The sequence below is a fragment of the Zootoca vivipara genome, chromosome 1 (assembly GCF_963506605.1).
Source record: "Zootoca vivipara chromosome 1, rZooViv1.1, whole genome shotgun sequence".
Lineage (NCBI taxonomy): Eukaryota > Metazoa > Chordata > Lepidosauria > Squamata > Lacertidae > Zootoca > Zootoca vivipara.
The window spans coordinates 49,126,421-49,133,882 of NC_083276.1; the positions used below are offsets into that span (position 1 = coordinate 49,126,421).

The 7,462-nt window shown below is 44.9% G+C and overlaps 1 protein-coding gene across 2 annotated transcripts in view; it reads right to left on the reverse strand.

Moving 5' to 3' along the window:
- Positions 1-4,247, reverse strand: part of NR1H3 (nuclear receptor subfamily 1 group H member 3) — a 31,223-nt gene extending 26,976 nt beyond the window's left edge. For both annotated transcript variants that reach the window (XM_035114877.2, XM_060274315.1), the window contains exon 1: positions 3,949-4,247. The gene's annotated coding sequence lies outside the window, so the exon portion shown is untranslated. The remainder of the gene's footprint in view (positions 1-3,948) is intronic.
- Positions 4,248-7,462: the final 3,215 nt, after the last annotated feature.

Consider the following 7,462-nt stretch of genomic DNA (forward strand, 5'->3'; position numbering starts at 1 on the left):
ATGACAGAGGACGAGATGGTTGGACAGTGTTCTCGAAGCTACCAACATGAGTTTGACCAAACTGCGGGAGGCAGTGGAAGACAGGGATGCCTGGCTTGCTCTGGTCCATGGGGTCACGAAGAGTCGGACACGACTAAACAACTAAACAACAACAACAACAACATCAGGTTAGCCACAGGGTTGGGAAAACCTGGAAGCAGGTTTTCAAGTCTAACTGCTGTGGGGTAGGGCAACAATTTTCAATGAGGGCATAGGGGAACTACACAGGGGAAGGGTTAACTATCCTGCCTCTAGCTGCAACCCTCACAAACCAAAAATTTCCCACTGAGCAGCAATTAGGCTTAAAAAATAGTTTCCATTGGCACTAATGGAAACCGTTTTTAAAGTCTAATTACTGCACAGGCCAGATGGGGAAGCTCCCGTAGGCCATATCTGGCTAGCAGGCCAGCAGTTCTTACCGCTGTTGCATAAAGTACAGATCTGCCCAACCTACGGATCTACTAAATGGAAGGGAGAATGAACTTAGGAAGGGCTGGATCAGACAAAAGGTCCATCTGGTCCAGGGTTCTAGCAGTGGTCAGCCTGATGCTTTTGGGAAGCAGACAAGCATGATATGAAAGCAAAATCCTTTCCCCACTGTTTGTCACCAAATGAGTGTATTAAAAAAAAATAGCCTGCTGAAACACAATCAAAATACAGGTTAAACAAAGAGCTGGAGAGAAAACAAAATGTCTGTTTAAATAAAAAGGGGGTTGCCGGCTGGTGGAAGGCCACTAACAAGATAATAGATAAGTGACACTTCCTTGGTAAGGAGTTCCAAAGTCTGGTTACAGCCCCTAAGGAGGCCTTTCTTAAATCCCCATCAAATGCACATCAGATAACCTAGTTTATGGGAGGATACTGGAATTCCAATTGCATACTGGAAATTTAGGTTTGCGCAACTAAAGTTGATTAATCTGATGCAACAAATCTACTTTAAGAACAACAGCAACAGACTTTAGCAGTCAGTAAAATAAGGGGGAAATGCAAAGATGGGGAAATGCACTAAAATGTGTAGGATTAATGGGAAGACATTTAATCACTCTGCAAGCAACTCAAAATGAATGCAGGATGGATGTTCATTGTCATAAAATCTTCTCACAAACAAATCAGAATGAATGCTCAGTGAAGACCAGACATCACCTAACATCAGTTTAAGCCTGGTGCAAGAAAATCAATTTAAGAAGGCTATTAACAAGCTGAAACATGTGCAGAGGTTGACCAAAATGATCAGATGTCTGGAAATCTAGCCTTATGAAGAACGGTTGCGTATTTTTGGCCTGGAAAACAGGAGACTGAGAGGAGATATGAGAGCCATCTACAAATATCTAAAGTGCAGTCACATGGTGGATGGAGCAAGCTTGTTTTCTCCTGCTCCAGATACTAGGACCCAAACCAGTGGCTTTAAGTTACAAGGAAGGAGGTGGTGGACTCTCCTTCAATGGAGGTTTCAAAGCAGAGGTTTGATGGCCATCTGGCATGTATGATCTAGTTGAGATTCCTGCATTGTAGGGGGTTGTACTAGATTACCCCCTGGGACCCCTTCCAACTTTACAATTCTATGATACTGTACTCTGGATGCTGAATAAGCAGGTGGTTTCATGTGTCTGGGTTCATTCAGAGCACTGCTGCTTGCTTCATAGCTTGGTCAATTACCGAGGCAGCTACCATAATGCACATGGAATTGATTTCGGTACACAGCACATGCCAAAGGTTGGTCACCACTTAATGTAAGAAGAGAACCCTGCTGGATCAGACCAAAGGTCCAGAATCCTGCATCACACAGTAGTCTACCAAATGTCTCTGGGAAACCTTGAAACAAATTATTGTTACTGTATTTGCTTTTTTCCAGAGAAGTGAAACTCAAAGTGACTTACAAAAATGAGTACAGTAATAAAACATGGATTGAAAACAACCTAAAGTGTGTGTGTGTGTGTGTGTTCCAGGTGAATAAGAATGTTTTTACCAGACCAGTAAAAACAGATAGTAATGGGGCCTGGCATACCTCCCTGAGGAAAGCATTCCATAAATGAGGAGCCACCACTGAGAAGTCCCATCCTTATGTCGCCACCCTTTTTACCTCCCACAGAAAAGAGCATGCAGGATCCAAATTGCTTCATGTGGGGAGAGGTTGCCCTTGAGGTATTGGGGTCCTGAGGCTATATAGGTAAAAACCAGCACTTTCACTTGATCCCAGAAACTGATTGGTAGCTGATACAGCTTTGACAAGATTTTGCTCAGACTGTCTTCCCTTGGATACGCAGCTTGACCACTGAATTCTGCACTGGCTGCCATTTCTGAGCTGTCTTCAAAGGCAGCCCCACGTATAACTCATTGCAGTAATCTAACCTGGAGGTTAGCAGGGCACAGACAACAAACGTTATGTTAGGCTATGCCTATCCAGCAGCCTTCCCCTACTGTTGCCCCCCACTCAAAGAAACTGATATCCTGAAGACGAAAGTTCCATTTAGCCATTATGGCTCTTAGCCATTGTCCCCTATTTAAGCCTTTCAAATACAAAGACCAGGCTTCCAGCTAGCATCCACACATTGATAGCTGGTTAATATCGGCATCTTACAATCTTCCATATTTAACCTTGCCTCTCCGCTTAAATATTAATTTCTTCTCTGACATTTCTTGGTGAGTAAAGTGCAACGCAATTACAACTCCAGGGAGATACTGTAGACAGATAAGGCCACCTACTGAGTTCACCACCGAGCAAAGAGTTCACGGCTGGTTTCCCAGGCTGAAGCAGAAGCCGTGGGATACTTCTATTTCCAGCCTTGCTAATGGTGGCGCAGCTTTTGGTGGGCCCTGAGCAAAAAACCATCATCAATCATTTGTGTCCTCTTTTCCTGATTGGGCTTTTCACACAAACCTCCTAAAAACTCATATAGACAAGAAGCTGACCGCACAAAGGCATATCTCTCCAGGTCTTGTGAGCTCCCTAGTGACAGGAGTGTCAAAGTTTTTAAATTGCAAATAATGATGACTACTATATACTGTATAGGAAAACAGAAATCTGCCAGATGCTGGGATTGAACTACTGATCCATCTAGCTCAGTACTGTCAATATGCTGACTAGCAGCAACTCTCCAGGGTTTCAGACAGCGAGTCTCTCCTAGCCCTATGCCAGGACCTTCTGGATGCAAATCAGCTGTTCTATCTGTGCACTATGGCCCTTCTACAAGAAGACAAATGCGCCTGCACACTGTATTGACCGAAAGCGCACAAGGGAAAAGACATCTTCCTGCACATGTCATGTGATAAGATGTTCACCCTTCTTTCTCTCCCACTTGGGCCTGAATGAGTGAAAATTTACTCAGAAGCCCCACTGTGTTAAAAAACGTTTTACTCCCAGGTAAGTGCATGTATTTCCAACTGCAGTGTAAATCGTACAGCAACTCAAAGGCATGTGTTTTGTACAATCACTAGTGCCAGCGTTCCATCCATACATGTCTTGGAAAGTGGAGAAATTACACTCCTATTAACCAATCTCCCTCCCCTTTTTGAAAATATACATCCAAAAATGGGGGGGTCCGAATGTGCGCATTCATTTATCTCTTTTAAGCCATTTTTTTGAAAATGTTTCTTTCCGCAAATGGGACAAGTAAAGCAGTTCTTTACTTGTACTTCCGTAACACTGCAATCAAACAGCAATCCGGGGAAAGAAAAGCACCAAGCGCCCTCTTTATAGCCACGCATCTAGGCGCACGTGTGTACGCTGCCCGAGCGCCAACAGGTGGCTTGACGCCGGTAGCTCGAGTTTGGCGCCTCCACGAATAGGAGCACAGAACGGCGGCGGGACGCGGCGTCCGAAGCCCCTCGGTGGGTGAAAATGCGCTCTCTCGAGCGGGCGCCACCAAACTCCCCGGTTGCCCAGGGCGATCGCGTAAAGAAAGAAGTTACCAGCGTCAGCAACAGCAGCTCCAGGCGCGCCGGCAGCCCCGGAAGGGGAGGCGACAGGGCAACCAGAAGCCCCCCTCTCGGGAGAAAGAGGGGCAGGTCGGGAGCAGGCAGCGAGCTCCGGCCCCCCAGGAAGGCCCACGGCAACCGGGCGAGGGTGCGATCGGCGCCGAGCGCGCGAAGCTCAGCGGCACGCTATTGACTTCGGGCTGGCGAGAGCCGCTCTGCGCGAGTTGCAGTGATGTAATGTCAGCAAGAGCAGCAGCAGCAGTCTCCGAGTCACATGCCTGAACTTTCCCCAACTCCACCCCCTGGTGTTCCTTTCGCCCCCTCCGATTTCTACATCCTGGCGGCGTGGTGTGCATGAGAACCCAAAACACAAGGGAAGAAGCCCCTCCTTCCTTCTGCACGCCGAATGCTTTGCTTGCGAGTATCATTTGTTTGTTTCACGTTTTTATAACGCCCTTCGTCAGAAACAAACATATTGGGCGTTGTACAGAATATGTAACATAGGCATGATTATTTATGGTCTTTTCTTTACTTTTTTCTTTTCTTTTCAAAAAGGATCCCGCGCAACCCAAAGCCTTGCTACATTCCCCTTCCCCACAAGGTCTGCCTGTTAAAAAAAGTATCACAGTCTGAAATCGTTTGAAGCCTATTTGGGACCGACACAGCACCCCTTGTCCCAAGCTTCGCTGGGAGGTCAGTGGACTATTCCGCACCGATCCACTAGCGTGTTTACTGATAAAGGCAGTTGAGAGCCTTTGCTGTCAGTGGCTCCATGGCCCATCGGACGAAATGCCCCTTGTACTTAAAGGAGTGGGGACATGGTGGCTCTCCAGATGCAGTTGCCTGCAGCTCCTCTGGTGGGCGATGCAGCCCAACAACTTCTGGAAGGCTGTAAGTTTGCTGCCAAGTGCTCTTCCTATACTGGCAATGTATAACAGGTTGCAAACAGCAGCGCACACAAAGCAAGCATAGGAACATAGGGATCTACCTTATTCTGAGTCGGAACATTGGGTCCCACTAGCCAGGGGGCCAGCCCCCCTCCCCCCCGTGAGGCAAGGTAAGGCAACCACCTCAGGTCTACAGGGGCAGCAGATCCTGCCTCCTAGGAATGCATGTGACCCTCCAGATACTGTTGTACTCCAACTCCCATCAGCCCCAGCTGGCATGTCCAATGGTCAGGATGATGGGAGTTGTAGTCTGGTATAAAATAAGCAGCACATAGACGGCACACAAAAAACTACCACACTATTCCACATTCTCAATCTAGTGTTAATCATCCAAAAATAGAGAGAACAATGTACAAAAACTGTTACAGAAGCCACAAACAGACAAAGCATACAAATTTTGTCCAAAAGGAAATTTCAGTCTTTAGAATTCCTTTAGCCAGTCTTTAGAATTCCTTTAGCTGTAGATGTCAATGAAGGTAAAGTTGATCAAACGAAGTGTCAACGGTATTGCGCACAAGAGTTAGTAAAGTTGATCAAAGTGTGAACGGTATTGCGCACAAGAGTTAGTAAAGTTGATCAAACAAGTTGTCAACAGTATTGCGCACAAGAGTTAGTAAAGTTGATCAAACAAAGTGTCAACAGTATTGCGCACAAGAGTTAGTAAAGTTGATCAAACAAGTTGTCAACAGTATTGCGCACAAGAGTTAGTAAAGTTGATCAAACAAAGTGTCAACAGTATTGCGCACAAGAGTTAGTAAAGTTGATCAAACAAAGTGTCAACAGTATTGCGCACAAGAGTTAGTAAAGTTGATCAAACAAAGTGTCAATGGTATTGCGCACAAGAGTTAGTAAAGTTGATCAAACAAAGTGTCAACAGTATTGCGTACAAGAGTTAGTAAAGTTGATCAAACAAAGTGTCAACGGTATTGCGCACAAGAGTTAGTAAAGTTGATCAAACAAAGTGTCAATAGTATTGCGCACAAGAGTTAAACAGGGTGCCGGCATTTGTCACCTGTTTCGCCCATGAAGAGTTTTGGTCTGCTTCAGTAAATTCTCTCTCAAGGTTTTGATATATTTGTACACTTTTGTACACTTTTTGTCCTTTTGGACAAAATTTGTATGCATTGTCTGTTTGTGGCTTCTGTAACAGTTTTTGTACATTGTTCTCTCTATTTTTGGATGGTTAACACTAGATTGAGAACGTTGAATAGTGTGGTAGTTTTTTGTGTGCTGTCTATGTGCTGCTTATTTTATTGCGAGAATTGCAGCATAGGTTCATTTGGGGGGGGAGTTGTAGTCTAGCAATACATGGAGGGCCACAGATTCTGCATTAAACCCTGCCATCACTTATTTTAAATCACTTGATCTAAAACACCAAGGGTGGGGGTGGGGTGGGTGTAGGAATGTCCCCATGCTCTCCCTAAATGGGAACCCCCTGGAGAAGTATAGGAACATAGGCAGAAAGATGCCCAAAGATGCTTCTGATGCATTTGCCCCAAAGCAGGATTCTCTAAATGTCACTTTCCACCTCTCAAGAGATCTGCAGACTTTTGAAAATAGACATTCATCTCTTGGGCCTGTTGGTCTTTGCTCTGCCTACATGATGATCCAGACAGCCCTCATCAGAGCATGGCTATGCTTAATAGTACAATTAGACTTTCCAAAATTGTCGCCTTCCCCTTCTGCTTCACTCATACCAAGGATAAATGAGGAAAAGGCAATATGAGTGTGGCTGCAAAATTAAAACTATTTTGAAACATTACTGTTTACAAAATATTAGGTCCTACTGAACTCAACTGGGCTCACTTCCGAGTAGACCTGCATCAGATTGCACTATTATTAACAACACTGCTGTGTGGTCCTCCTCTCACAACATGCTGCTTTAATCTTCATTGGCTGTTCTCTCTGGGGAAAGATTTTGTCATGGGGCAATTCCCAGAGGGGTAGTAGCCGTGTTAGCATCTCACAGCAAAAACAACAGTCTTGTGGCACCTTAAGAAGTGCATTGTGGCAATATGGCTTAAGATTTCATGGACTGCAGTCCATTTCGTCAGATACTTGAAGCATTATCCTGAGTTGGGGAGGGGGGATTGTAAACACTCACGGTCAAGGTTCTCATGTTAATTTACAAGGCCCTTAATAACTTGGGTCCAGGATATCTTAAGGACTGCCTGATCCCTGTTATCACTGTCATATTTATCGTTGACATCTATGTGGGAGTCTCTCTAATGGTCCTTGCAGGATTCAGATGCATGGCTTGTAACTACCAGAAGCCATGCATTCGGTGTGGTGGGACCTATCCTGTGGATCTTCTTCCTGAGTGACATTAGACAGGCCCCCTTCGTGCTAGACTTCAGGTGCTTGACAAGGACTTTAATGTTTCAGCAGGCGTTTTAAGGTAACTTTCTGTTTGTAGGATGGATTTTAATTGTATGCTTTGTACAGCACTTTTTAACATTTTATGTACACCACTTAGAAATTATTAATATCAAATGGTTTATAAATACCAGAATATCTATATCTATGGACCGTTTGCACATTGCTTGTCACAGTGAAGTCAT